At 42.5% G+C, this 14,955-nt stretch overlaps 1 long non-coding RNA gene across 2 annotated transcripts in view; it reads right to left on the bottom strand.

Annotated features, from left to right (window-relative positions):
• LOC149474155 (uncharacterized) overlaps positions 1-14,322 on the bottom strand; it is a 91,398-nt gene extending 77,076 nt beyond the window's left edge. For both annotated transcript variants that reach the window (XR_016312159.1, XR_016312158.1), the window contains exon 1: positions 13,961-14,322. This is a non-coding gene — a long non-coding RNA (uncharacterized LOC149474155). The remainder of the gene's footprint in view (positions 1-13,960) is intronic.
• Between the last annotated feature and the right edge of the window lie 633 nt (positions 14,323-14,955).

Raw genomic sequence — 14,955 nt, 5'->3', positions numbered from 1 at the left:
AGCTATGGACCAGCAGTGCGGGAAGTGACCCCAGTGCACCAGAGATGGACTTTTAAATGCCTGTTTTATCCTGCTTAAAGTGACTTGCCTATATTACTTCCTTTTTTTTTTTTTTTTTTTAATAAACAGCCAAAAGTCTGCACTTAAGAGACACTTCTTTGTTCTCTCTTTACTAAGGCCAGCAGGCCTACCACCCATCCACATACCTACCCACTTAAAAAATACACTTTTTGATTTCTTTTTTATCAACACATACTGTATTTATGTACATATAATGTCAGTCTCTTTCAACATGTCAGCATACTTCCTATAATGCACAGCACCACAACGAAAGGTAAGGCACTGTATATGTGTTTTGCAAAACCTCTGTGTGTTGTGTGCATTGTAATAAATAAAGTAAGACTTTGTTCATGCATTGACAGCCCATTCAGTATTTATGGGCTGCCTAAAGCAATGCACCTCAGCGCAGGAAGATGTGTGTCTTACATTACTTGTGTTATGGTGTGAACAAACCCTAACAGTGAATTGCAGGTAGGATCTGCTATCTGGTTACTGAAAAGCTATAAAACATGTTGGTATGCAGGGGCGGACTGACCATTTGGAAACTCGGGCACTACCTGAGGGCCCGGGGTCAGTAAGGGGTCCCATGAGATGCCCCTGGTACCTTTTTCGTAGGCTTTTTTGAGTTTGGGCAAGGACACTGGGGCCCCATGATCCCCTATTGCCGGTGGCCTCATGAGTTGTCAGTCCTCCCTTGTTTGTGTTTGTTTTTTGCTAAGAAAAAGGTTTTGCTGGTAATAATGCCTAGTAAACCAGGTCTCCACCCACCTTTGAGCCCTTGCTCTTATTTAATTTGCCCCACTTACCACAGTTGCCCTCCAGAGGATTTACTCCCGTTCCTGACCAGGCCATTTTTTGCTATACGGCTCTGTGTTATTTTAACTGACAATTGTGCGGTCATGCAATGCTGCACTCAAGTGAAATTTACGTCTTTTTTTCCCACAAATAGAGCTTTCTTTCGGTGGTATTTGATGGCCTCTTCAGTTTTTATTTTTTTGTGCTATCAGTAAAAAAAGACCAACAATTTTGAGAAAAAAACAATATTTTTGACATTTTGCTATTAAACATGTCCAGTAAAAAAATTTTGAAAATCAAATTTCATCATAAATTTAGACCAAAATGTATTATGCTACATGTCTTTGCTAAAAAAAAATCTCAATATGTGTAAATTAAATGGTTTATATGAAAGTTATAGCATTTAACAAATGGCGGTATGTATACTGCGAGACTGCGGCGGACATTCTGACACTAGGGGGAACTGAAATGGTGTCACTAATGTTCACAGTGACACCAATACAGTGATCAGTTCTAATAAAAAGCACTTACAGTGTACTAATGGCACTGGGCAGGAAGGGGTTAACTTCTGGGGCGATCAAAGGGTTAACTGTGTACTGTTTCACTATTTGGGCTGTGTGTGTGCTTCACTGTAAGCACACTGCATTTATGGTTCTGCTATGCAGAGCCATACAAAGCAGTGTGCAGGAGCTGACAGTGGAGAGATCTGTGTCTCTCCCCTATCGGAGATACTTGGCGAGCACCTGGTGCCGTAAAGTAATCACTGGCCTGGACCCGGTGATTGACAGCCAAGGCCAAGAATGGCAGTGCGGGTAGGGCAGAACTGCAAGATCACAACTACCCGGAACTGCAAGATCACATATATATATATATATATATATATATATATATATATATATACAGTGGGGATCGAAAGTTTGGGCACCCCAGCTAAAAATTTGTATTAATGTGCATAAAGAAGCCAAGGAAAGATGGAAAAATCTCCAAAAGGCATCAAATTACAGACTAGATATTCTTATAATATGTCAACAAAAGTTAGATTTTATTTCCATCATTTACACTTTCAAAATAACAGAAAACAAAAAAATGGCGTCTGCAAAAGTTTGGGCACCCTGCAGAGTTAATATCTTGTACTGCCCCCTTTGGCAAGTATCACAGCTTGTAAACGCTTTTTGTAGCCAGCCAAGAGTCTTTCAATTCTTGTTTGAGGTATCTTTGCCCATTCTTCCTTACAAAAGTCTTCCAGTTCTTTGAGATTTCTGGGCTGTCTGTCACGCACTGCTCTTTTAAGGTCTTTCCATAGATTTTCAATTATGTTGAGGTCAGGAGATTGTGAAGGCCATGGCAAAACCTTCAGTTTACGCCTCTTGATGTAATCCCCCGTGGATTTCGAGGTGTGTTTAGGATCATTATCCATTTGTAGAAGCCATCCTCTCTTTAACTTCAGCTTTTTCACAGATGGCATCAAGTTACCATCCAAAATTTGCTGAAATTTTATTGAATCCATTTTTCCTTCTACTCGTGAGATGTTCCCTGTGCCACTGGCTGCAACACAACCCCAAAGCATGATTGATCCAACCCCATGCTTAACACTTGGACAGAGGTTCTTTTCATTAAATTCTGTGCCTCTTCTTCTCCAAACGTACCTTTGCTCATTCCGGCCAAAAAGTTCAATTTTAACCTCATCGGTCCACAGAACTTGTTTCCAAAATGCATCAGGCTTGTCTATATGTTAATTTGCAAAGTTCAAACGATGATTTTTGTGGTGAGGACGTAGAAGAGGTTTTCTTCTGATGACTCTTCCATGGCAGGTCTCAGCTTTGCAAAGGGGGCAATGCATGCTATAAATTCTGCAGGGTGCCCAAACTTTTGCAGACACCATTTTTTTGTTTTCTGTTATTTTGAAAGTGTAAATGATGGAAATAAAATCTAACTTTTGTTGACATAGTATAGGAATGTCTAATCTGTAATTTGATGCCTTTTGGAGATTTTTCCATCTTTCCTTGGCTTCTTTATGCACATTAATACAAATTTTTAGCTGGGGTGCCCAAACTTTCGATCCCCACTGTATATATATATATGTGTGTGTGTGTGTGTGATTTTGCACACCCATGCCACCCTGTAGCAGTATTTCTGCTATGGGGCGGCGCAGAACTGGTTAACAAGACTGGTCCCTACTTTGCAATGCCACTGTGTGGAACAATGAGAGCAGTAGGATATCAAGTATTTTGTGGATGAAACCCTGTCTACATCCAGCCCCTGCATTCAAGGTCTGTCAATTTAAAATCAGCAGACTATCTGCAAACACCTACAACGATGCTGGACGCTTGTTTAGACTTTAGGTGATTTATGGTATCTAAGAAGCAGTTTTTTACTAAAAAAAAAAAAGAACACATTTGTAATGTGATTTGATAATGCTGACATGCACCCAATAGATTCATAAGTGGATTTTATGATTTTAAAGTTGTATTAAGCTCTCAGCATTTTTTTTAACTTAACACATTGTGCACAATAAGATAAACATTCACCAGTAAACTAATTGTTATATTTCTTAACCTAGCACTTACAGTTTACAACAACAAAGTCTGTTGGTAAGGGCTGAGGGAAAGCTGAATGGGATAAACTACAGAGATATCCTCAATGAAAACCTGTTCCAGAGCGCTCAGGACAGGGCCAAATGTTCACCTTCCAACATGACAACAATCCTAAGAACACAGCAAAAACAACACAAGAGTGGCTTAGGGACAACTCTGAATGTCCTAGAGTGGCCCAGCCAAAGTCATGACTTGAACCCTACTGAACATCTCTGGAGAGACCTGAAAATGGCTGTCCAGCAACGGTCCTAATCAAACCTGACTAAGCTTGAGAAGATTTGCAAAGAAGAATTGCAGAAAATCCTCCAGTCCTGGAGTACAAAACTTCTCATGTCATAACCAAAAAGACACAAGGCTGTAATTGCTGACGTGAGTGAAGGGTCTGAATACTTAAGTACGTGTTATATATCTGTTCTTTCTTTTTAATAAACTCACAGACATTTCTAAAATTCACTTTGTTTTATGGGGTACTGAGTATAAAATGAATTTAAACAGCTGTAGTATCAGGCTGCAACATGACAAAATTGAAAAAAGTGAAGAGGGCCTGAATACTTTATGAATTCCCTTTTTTATAGGCCACATCTAAGGCCACTGTTGTATTTCTGAAGAAAAACAGGGTGAAAGTGATTCAGTGGCCAAGTATGTCTTCTGATGTGAACCCAATCAAACATCTATGGGGAATTCTGAATAGACAAGTTGAGCATCACTCTCCATCCAGTATCCAGGCTCTAAAGGAGGACATTCTTATCCACTTCCCATCCAGCCATTGTATATAAACGGCCAGGCGGTGGCAGTGCAGGGTCGGGTGGCTGTTTATAAACGGCCTCCCCGCCCCCTGCTTGTGTGCGCTCCCTGGGAGCGAGCAGCACCGCGATCCGGTGCCTGCTGTGTCCTCAGGACACAGTGGAACACCGATCGTCGGACCGGACCTCTGTGCGAGGTCCCGATCATGTGATCACTGATTGGCCAATCAGTGATCACATGCAGAGTAGTAAGCAAGATGTCACTTCTGACACCAATGCTTACTACGTGTGAAATCTATGAATGATCACAAAGGTCACATGGTACAAGGCTATTCACAACAGCATTGTACCATGTGACAAGCTGTGACCAATCACAGCTCCCACAGTAGTTCTCAATGGCTGCAAGAATGCAGCCAGAGAGAAGGAGAAATTATTGCTTTTACAGCCCTTATGTTTAAAAATTATAATTTTTGGTTATAAACTAATTTGGGTTATTATTTTTTTTACTAAAAAGATAACGGAATACATTTTGGCTAAGATTTATGATGAAATATTATTTATTTAAATTTTATAAGAAAAACACTTTTTTTCAAAATGTTTGGACTTTTCCATTCACATAGCAAAAAAAAATAAAAATCCCAGTGGTGAATAAATACTACCAAAATAAAGCATTATCTATCTAAAAAAAAAGTGTGATAGCGCTGAAAGCTGAAAATTGCCCTGGACAGGAAGGGGGTAAAAGTGTCTGGACTGGAAGTGGTTAAAGAATGGAAAAAGATAGATGTTGCAATATGTCATTAACTTGTTAATTCCATGCCTAGAAGACTTGGTGCTGTCCTTACAAAGCATGGAGGTCATACAAAATACTAGATGTAGTAGTTTTTGTTGTAGGGTGTATTCATTTGTGCATCAACTAATTTGAGAAAAACTGAAGATTTTGTAATCTAAATTATATTATTAACCTTACTTTCATGTAATGAGCTAAGCAAAAGTTTTATAAAACTCAAAATTTTGGAAATTGTTCTTGTGTTCATTGAGAAATTGAATAAAATCATTATTTTCAAAAGGAGTGTACTCATTAATGCTGAACACTATACAAATATTTTGTACTTAAATAACCTTTCTAATCATATGGATTTATTCACAAGAATACATCAGAGTCCACAGAGTCCCCCCTTTACATCTGAAATTGCAGAGTTCCCTTTTACATCTGAACTTGCAGTGTTCTGCTTTACATATGAACTTGCAGAGTTCCCCTTTAAATCTGAATTCATAGGGTTCCCCTTTACATCTGATTTCACAGAGTTCTTCCTACATCTGAACTAGCAGAGCTCCACTTTCAGTTTGAATCCACAGAGTTCCCCTTTACATCTGAACTCACAGAGTCCCTTTTTTAACCTTTATCTGCAGAGTTCCCTTTTATATCTGAATTCACAGAGTTCCCTTACACTATAAGGGGGGACTCTGCAGACTCTAATGTAAGGGAGAACTCTGGGGACTCTAAGGAAGAACACTGAGAACTCTGTTAGGGGGAACACTGCAGACTGTGGTGTAAAGGGTAACTCTGATAAGGGGGTCTCTAGTAAACAGAGCCACTACTTACATCATAGTTTCCAGCATTCCCCTTTGATCAGGGTTCCCACAGCCCCCGTTACATCAGAGTCTGCAGAATATCCACTTACATTGTAATATATAGGGGAACTCTGATGTAAGGGGTGCTCTGGGAACCCTAATTTAAGGGGGGGCTCTGATGAGAGGGGTTCTGTGTGAACCCTGATTTAAGGGGGGATCTGATATAAGGGGGAATGCTGTGGACTCTGGTGTAAAGGGGAACTTGGATTTAAGGGGGTCTCTGCTCACCAAAGCTCCCCTTACATCTGAGTCCCCTTATACATTACAGTCCATGGAGGTCTACCTTACATTAGAGTACTCAGAGGCTGGTGAGAGAAGGGAGGGAGGGGGTCATTTCAAACACCATGGATGATTCACATATCCCAGGAAGGAGACTCAGGAAGGCTGCATATATCCTCCAGTTGCTGAGCTTTCCTGCTCACTCATCCCCTTTGTGAGGCACAGTGCTGTCAGGGATTGGATTGTGGACAGGGCCATGGGCACACACGGGAGAAGAGGGGTGGGACAAAGAGAAACTCATCCAGCTCTCTCTCTTCTCACATGTTCATGAAGGGGGGTTGACTGTCAGTGCTGGCTCTGGGCAGTGTGATAAACATTCTCTGCTCACAACTGCAGCCAGCAATCCTGCCGTGGAGCCACAGTGCTGGCTCTTGGGCCCCCCCCCCGCAGTGGCAGAACACCAGGGCCCAGTCGCCTAGTGCGACCTTTGTGACCCTGGTAGTTCCTCCACTGCTTTTTCTTACAATACATGGTACAGCATTCACATATCAGGAATATGAACTGTTGGGGTAACTTATTCTTTAATACTCTAAAATCCCATTTAGAGGGCATGTCCCTGCCATATACTTCCATGCTTCAGCGGACATTATTTATATCCTGACCCTCAAAATCTCTGACACTTTACAAAGTACCTTATGTGTTAATATGTCATAGTAATTTCCCCCCATCATCTTCCGCTGGAGAAGTCGTCTGGGATGGATGTAAATGGCAGATACTTTGTTTAAACACAAAACATGTATCCATATGCCAACTCCATTTCATAATATTTATGGCATATATAAAAGAAAGACATATTTGCAGAGACAAAATGGAGGTACATAAGCAGACACCTGTTAAATAAAAATACAACATTTTTGTAGTCACATTTAATAGACAATGACACTGCTATATATTTACATTTATAGATTATACATTTCCTTTCATATAAAAGCCTGTTGCTCTCACTTGGATTGTGTATTATAATAAAGAACTCAAGCAGAAAGGTTTTACAAGGCCATATAACTTAGAAGCATTGATCTCAGTTACTTATTAGTTGCTATAGTAACAGTGACATTTTATAGTTGTCTTCTAATTTTTTTTCCTGCAGATTTCCTAAGCAAAACATGTAGAAAATGTCTTTACTATAGCTACAGGTTGCAAGATTTCTACAGCTTGTAATTCTATATCTGGCACTCTTATGATGATCAAAATAATAATATAAATATGTTTGTTAACCTGTTCCCGCTGGCTGTACACATATATGCAAACTCTTGATGGGTGGGCTTTAATTCCAAGAGGCTGCATATATGCGTCCCTATCTCCCAGCACAGTTACTGGCAGGTACTGGAAAGCTCCCAATGCCTACTTGGGATTTAGAGCTTTCCGATCATGTGACTGCTGTTACTGCCAATCACAAAGGTCACATGATCAGAATGCCTGTCTCCGCCTCCCAGCATTTAGAACCATTTAAAGGTCCTGTAGGCAGTGGTAGGAAGGGCTTAAAGATTTTTGGGTAACTTTAGCAGCAACTTGAGGACTCTAATCTCCCTACTCAGACTATGGGCACAGTCCTTTGCAGCAGCAAATATTGGGGTTGAGCTATAACAAGACACCATGAACAATGTCCCATTTGAGCAACGCTGATTCCACCACAAGAGGGATGGCTACCGGCAAACAGTCTGAAGAATCCCTCACACCAGCCTGTGCTCTTTAATGTCCTTGGGTAATTAGACGCCTTCCAATATCTTCCAGGCACCTCTCCAGTGATATCAGACCAGATCCCCAGACAAAAGTCTCTCAGTCATTTCCAGCAACTTTCAGCAGAATAGGCCCCCAGCTAGCCTATCTGGGACCTCGATGAACAGCAGACACATGGCAGGCCTACTGGGCAGCAGCCCTCCAGGCTGAGATCTCCTCCTTCTAGAACATGACACCTCTGCTCCAAGTATTAGTGTATTTATATACGCTCCCAGCTACCAACTGGGTACCTATCCCCGGGGATTGTCCAGGGCTGCATAAATATTGGTAGAGAACAGAGACAGCAGAGCCACTCTAAGTGTAGATAGTTAAAATCAGGCAGATTTAATGGTAAAAGTGCACTCACATAGGTAGGTAACAGGTAGGCAAGTCAAGTTATGGAGGTTCAGTGGGAGCATCAGGTCCTCTGGGCACGCTCTGGGTGTTTTCCCGCTGCTGCGGAGGAGTCCATGGCTCGGGGAGTAGCAGAGGGCTGCATGGAGGCTCATAGGGATGATGTCACCACATGGACTGGGTTTCCAAGATGGCGCACGTTCGGAGCATGCTCACTCCTTCGTCGGCCTGATCTAAAAGCTCTTACAGCTGCCTCCTCAGACAGGTCCATACTACTATAAGCCCCCCCCCCACTACAGATGGACTTGGACACCACCTCCACATGGACCTTTTACTAACCCCCATTGCTGATGGTCCATCCCCAAACGCACACAGGGTAGATGTGTCTTAGCACTCCCCCCCCCCCCCACTCACCTCTGCATAAATATTGAGCTGCTGATTTGACTCTCCCAGTCCACTATCTTCTAGAATGCTTCCAAACAGACAGGGCTAAGCAGTCAACCCTGCAGCCAGTGAAACATAGAACAGACCAAAACAATCACATGAAGCTCAACTTATTACAGTGAGCCTGTAACTAAATTTACCTAACCTAGCACTATCTAGGAGCATGCTCCATAATAGAAAGGTAGAGCTTTTTTAACCACTAGCCTACAGGGCACTTATACCCCCTTCCTGCCCAGGCCAATTTCCAGCTTTCAGCGCTGTCACACTTTGAATGACAATTAGGCGGTCATGCAACACTGTACCCATATGAAATTTTTATCATTTTTTTGAGACAGATAGAGCTTTCTTTTGGTGGCATTTAATCACCTCTGGGATTTTTATTTTTTCTTAAACAAACCAAAAACCACTGAGAATTTTGAAAAAAAAAGTTTTTTCTTAGTTTTTGTTATACAATTTTGTAAATAATTGATTTTTCTCCTTCACTGATGTGCACTAATGAGGCTGCAGTAATGGGCACTGATAGGCTTCACTGATGGACACTGATAGGTGGCACTGATGGGCATTGATGAGGAGGCACTGGTAGGTGGCATTGATGGGCATTGACAGGCATCACTGATGGGCACTGAAAGGCAGCACTGATATATGACACTGATATATGGCAATGATAGGCGGAACTGATAGGCAGCACTGACTGGCACTTATAGGCGGCACTGACTGGCACTGATAGGCAGCACTGATGCACACTGATAGGCGACACTGACTGGCACTGATAGGTGGCACTGATTGGCATTGATAGGTGGCACTGACTGGCACTGATGGGTGACATTGAAAGGCAGCTCAGATGGGCACTGATATGTGGCATTGATGTGTACTGGTATGCACTGATATGTGGCATTGATGTGGCACTGATGGGCACTGGCACATGGCACTGATGAGCACTGACTGCTGGCACTGATGGACACTGACAGGTGGCACTTCTGGGGCACTGATAGGTGGCACTGATTGGCATTGATAGGTGGCACTGACTGGCACTGATGGGTGACATTGAAAGGCAGCTCAGATGGGCACTGATATGTGGCATTGATGTGCACTGGTATGCACTGATATGTGGCATTTATGTGGCACTGATGGGCACTGGCACGTGGCACTGATGAGCACTGACTGCTGGCACTGATGGACACTGACAGGTGGCACTTCTGGGGCCACACTGATCATCAGGGCACACTGATCATCAGTTCCCTGATGATCAGTGTACATGTCCCCTCCGCGGAAAGCCAATTACCGGCTCTCCTCTTGAGCTGTCAGCGTGACAGCTCGAGAGGAGAGAAATGCAGATAACCGGCATTTCTGTGTTTACATGTGATCAGCTTCGGCTCTTTCCGTGATCCGCTGTGTCCGAGGGACACAGCGCACCGGCGATCGCCGCGCTGCGCATCCTCTGAGCCGCGCATGCGAGCTGAGAATGGAAGGACATCATATGATGTCCTATCAGAACGAGAGAACCACCTTGCGCCTGTCATTGTACTATATGGGGGGCGGAAGGTGGTTAAAAAATGATACTGGTATTGTACATTGTGACACGTCAGGTACTTATTCATGCAGTCTTGTATATTTACTGGAAGGTCGGCTTTTATATAACTTTAGACCACCGCAGTATTAAGCAGTGCCTCTTGAGAATTTCACACCAAGGATAATTATATTCTTTTTAGTTGTCACGTACAGTTATTTTCCGAACCTCTAAAGTACATTTTTTCCACAAATTATAAATAAAAAGACGCTTTTTTTGCAAATCAGTGACCTAGTACAAGATACTGCTCAAGCATACTGTGTATATTATCGGATGTTCATGTTATCAAATGTTCTTCAGACTTAGCAACAGTTTATCTGGTGTTCTGCAGACTTTTCCCATTATCAAATATCATGCACACCCTACAAACATATAGATGTTCTGCAGACTTCACGTCACTGGACCTTTTTTTAGACTGTATGTGTGAGAATGTACTATAGACTGATAACAAAGATCATTTATTTTGTAAACTCTGTATATTCTATATACTTAAAAGTCATGAGATCTGCAGACATTTACCGGCTTTCCTTCAAAAGGAAGAGTAACTCTGCGAGTTTTGCCACAATAGTTGTACGCAAACCATATTGTGCAAAGCTTGTCACCACAAAGGAAGCTCCTGCTCCTTTTTGAGCTACAAACATTGCACAATGTGGTTTGCTACAATTGCAGCATGATTTATTGTGCCACAATTGCAGCAGAATTGCACTGCGTTTTAGGTGCCATTGAAAAGGAATGGCACCTGAACACAAGCGGTGCAAATTGTCATTTTTGCACAGCATTTTGGGATCATGGGCAGAATCTCGGCAATTCTGCCCACAATACGAAATGCCCAGATGTGAACAGAGCCTAAATAATACGCAAAGGGGGTAGGGGGGAGCAGTGACCCTGCCTGTGAAATAATGCATCTGTGAGATATTTACAACCTACTACATTAAAACTGGCATTTACAAAGGAGAAAGTGTATTTAAATTGCCATGAACATGACAGCTCCCAGCTGCTTTGTTCTGTTTGCAAACTGAGCAATTATTCCATTTATACCAGACTCTTATCCTAGAATAGATTATGGACTGAAAGAGATGTTAATGGAGGGTCCCAACAAAAAACAGAATGTGGTTCCCCCTAATTCCAACCAGACCTTTCAAGTCTGGTATGATTTTTAGAGGTGACCCCACAAAAAAAAAAAAAACAGCATCACTGCTGCAGCATGTATGAGTCCATCTTCAGCTGCTGTATTGGGTTAAGGGGTGTAAAAACCAGGGCTCAACCACCAATTTTGCAAGCAAGTATGAATGGGCCTTAACAGTCTATTGCATTGTATCTCCAGCCTTCGTATTACCAGTTTCTGACCATCTCCAGTAGTGTGTCAACAGTCCCAGACAATCATCTGTAGCACTACATTTACTGAATATTATGTGTGGCCTGCCATTGCTGACCTCCTTTGGAAAATGCTAGTTGGTTGGCTGTTATGTTGACCATCTGGATTCAAAATGCCTGCATCACTAACCTTGAATATGTGGAACATGAAAGTAACACTAAAATCAGAAAGCCTTATTAGGGTCAGCAAGACAGTTTGCATTTTCAGAAGGAGCGGTCATCCATTGTTTGTCAGGATCTGGATCTGAACCCAGGACCTCTATTGTATCTAGCAATAGCACTTCTTACTGTGCCACTTGAAATGCTGCCTGTTTTCTGGGACAAACCTTAGTTTATACCTTGGTTCTGGTGAGCCTTAAACTCCTTGCTCCTCTCATGACCTTCCTATTTAAACCATGTCTCTGCACTTCCTGTTTGCCAGATTTTTCTCCAGCCAATACCTTGCTTCTTGCGCTCCTTCTGCCCTTCGTATCTTAACTACTGCTCATTACTGACCTTCGGCTTGTTCATCGACTGTGCTTTCTTCCAACCCGACCTGCAACCATTTATTACCGACCTTTGGCTCATTCTTCATCTGTTCTGCTGTTTGATCTCAACCTGCTAAGTCTGTTACAAGACCCTGGCGTCTCACCTCCTGGTGGGGTGATCCTGAAGACTGCAACCTGGCAGTAGCAAGCTGCGAAACCCATCTCCACCATCAGTAGGTCTGGTGAAGCCCGGTTAGTGCTCAGACTCCGTGCCTTAGGTGAGCTTGTGTCACCAGCCAGGGGGACCTGCTTGTGTACTTTTCCTGCTGGTTACTGGGTTAACCTTTCTATTGCTTTAGCTATTAGCCTCTGAGCCTAACCTTGACCGTGACATTGTGTTTTTCACATGATAGATTTTCTTTATAACGGTTGTAAACCTCAGACATGAAATATGAATAAAGCATATCCTTCTATAATGTGTACTTGACTCAATTAAAAGCAGTAAGTGTAATTTCTATCTGCATGAGTCATTTCTGACAAGTTTTCCTGACACCTAGAGAAAAAGGGTGACAGGGGAGGAACCTCCAGCAGATCAGGAGTCTCAGCTCTGTTCCTGTGAACTGTGTGAAAGGGAATGTGTTTCATTTCTCCAATCAGCTCTCAGAGGTCTCCACCCTAAGCTCTGCAGTGAAATGTCAATTCTCCATCCCCTTTTTATGAACTCTCAGACAAACTATATAAATTCAGCACTTTGAAAAGATGTAGAGAAGAGAAGACTGCAAATAGACAGATACAACATATGTGGTATCTGTGTATCACCTGAGGCCAGATGTAGAGAAGAGAAGACTGCAGATAGACAGATACAACATATGTAGTATCTGTGTATCACCTGGGTATATGTAAGGGTTTACATCTGAAGTGATGTTAAATATGGAGGCTCCCACTGCTGTCCTTTCCTAAAAAAGACCTGTTCCCTTGCTGTTTTTCAGATTCATTGGCTTTGTACTTCTTTGTAGCTGACCTAGAGCCCCGACTTCACCAGCTACTTTTGCTCGTTCCAGGTCAGTATCTTCGAATGCATGGAAGCCAGAAGAATCCAGGCAACTAGCGTTTTTAGAAGGCGTACAGCAATATCAACCTCCATAATTCTCTTGCTATAGGTATACTGTAAAAAGTGGCCAGCCTATACTGTATACTGAAAGGAAACTTAGAAGGGACAAGTGCAATAGCCACAAGATGGCAGTGTCACATATGTTTACAAAGAATGCATAACTTCATGTCATATTAGATTTCTTTTTTATATGTAAAGTGATAGAGTCACTATTCAGAACTTACTAAACCAAAACATACAGTACCTGTAAATAGTGTCAATACCTATCATTTTCTGCTGCCAGTGTCATCAAATGCTGCGCTTATCCTGAGATCAGAGCAGCAAATTCTAAGCCATTTTTTATAAGTGTAGACCTCACCCCCGAAAGAGCCGCTGGAATTAACGGGCACTTCTGTCCTTACTTCAGTGATGAACCATATATATATTGGATCCACAGCACACCAGTACACCTTGTAGGAAGTTTTATAACAGGTTTAATAAGACAGGTACAACTCTGCAAATAGACTGCAAATTAACTTGGAAAATAGCATTTAAAATAGCACTAAATACACAAACCTTCTAGAATTTGCACAATAATATCAATAAACACAATATTAACGTATATAAATATATACGGATATAGCTATAGATCAGTATTAACCCCCTGCAACTATAGCAGCAATATGTCCCCAGCTAAACTGATGTCTCTTTCGGCTCAGTCCCAAATTCACTTGTATGCTCTAGGATTGTAACACTGTGTGAGTCTATGTGTTGCACAGGCCTGTGTTAGTGAATCGGTGGAACGCTCTTAAGGACTGACATGTCACTGGTTAGCAGTTGCTCACCACATCCAAGAAGAACAGTCTCCAGGGGTTAACTCCTTGAAGGGATGATGAATGGGACTCTCTCTCTCTCTCTGACTAGTGTTTCCTGTTGTCAGGTGCCTCACCTGGGATGGTCACACGCCTCCTCTGCGATTTCCAACACTCTGACCTCTCTCTGCACTGGGAGATTGTCGTTGCTATCGGTAACTGCCATCGCTGGTGACTGGTACGAATGATCACTGTTGCCGCTGACTTCAGCTGCTGTAGATAACCGTTGTCCTTAGCAACTGCTGCTGATCTGGAAACAGTGTCAGTGTACTGCAACAGAAGGGGCTGCAGACTAGCCCTCACATGTCCTCTGCAAAGGCACACATTCTCCCCTACCCCCCTCCTCCTTGCAAAGCATCTTGGTCCTGTAGTCCTGTGCAGTATAAAGTTACATTGTCTGCCTCTGTGATGAAACTGCAACTCCCACAAACACTCCAGTACTGCTGAGAGCTGAGCCAATTAAACCCTTTCTGACAACATCCAGTCTTAAAAGGGAAACAGTTCTTTAAAAGGGAAACAGCAATGGCCCCGCTACACTAGCATCAAACAACCACAGAGTCAGTGAACAATAATGCACTGAAGTCTTAGTTTTCATTTGACTTGTGCTCGTTGGTATGTTGCTAATGACAAGTTAAACACAATAATTAATGTACACAGCCCTACAGCATTGCATAAAGATCAGCCCATATGTATTCACCCTCAGACCAGCTCCAATACACACCCTCAAAACCAACCCCAATGCATGCAACTTCAGACCTCAGATCAGCCGCCATTTATGCAATTCAGATTATAGATCAACCCCAACATACACATGTACTTTAGACCAGGGCTTGAAAAAGCCGTTCACCCGTTCGCCAAATGCGAGGAGAAATTCTTGTGTGGCAAGCGGCACAGATGATGGAGCGGCTGCACTTGCGCTCCAAGCCTCATTGTGAAGCCGAGTTCTGGTTTCCAACTTCTGGTTTCCG

Source organism: Staurois parvus, unplaced genomic scaffold (assembly GCF_062004578.1).
Source record: "Staurois parvus isolate SC_StPar_1 unplaced genomic scaffold, SC_StPar_1.0 ptg000011l, whole genome shotgun sequence".
NCBI lineage: Eukaryota > Metazoa > Chordata > Amphibia > Anura > Ranidae > Staurois > Staurois parvus.
The sequence above is the reverse complement of the archived record's forward strand: the minus strand, read 5'-3'. Positions and strand labels throughout refer to the sequence as shown.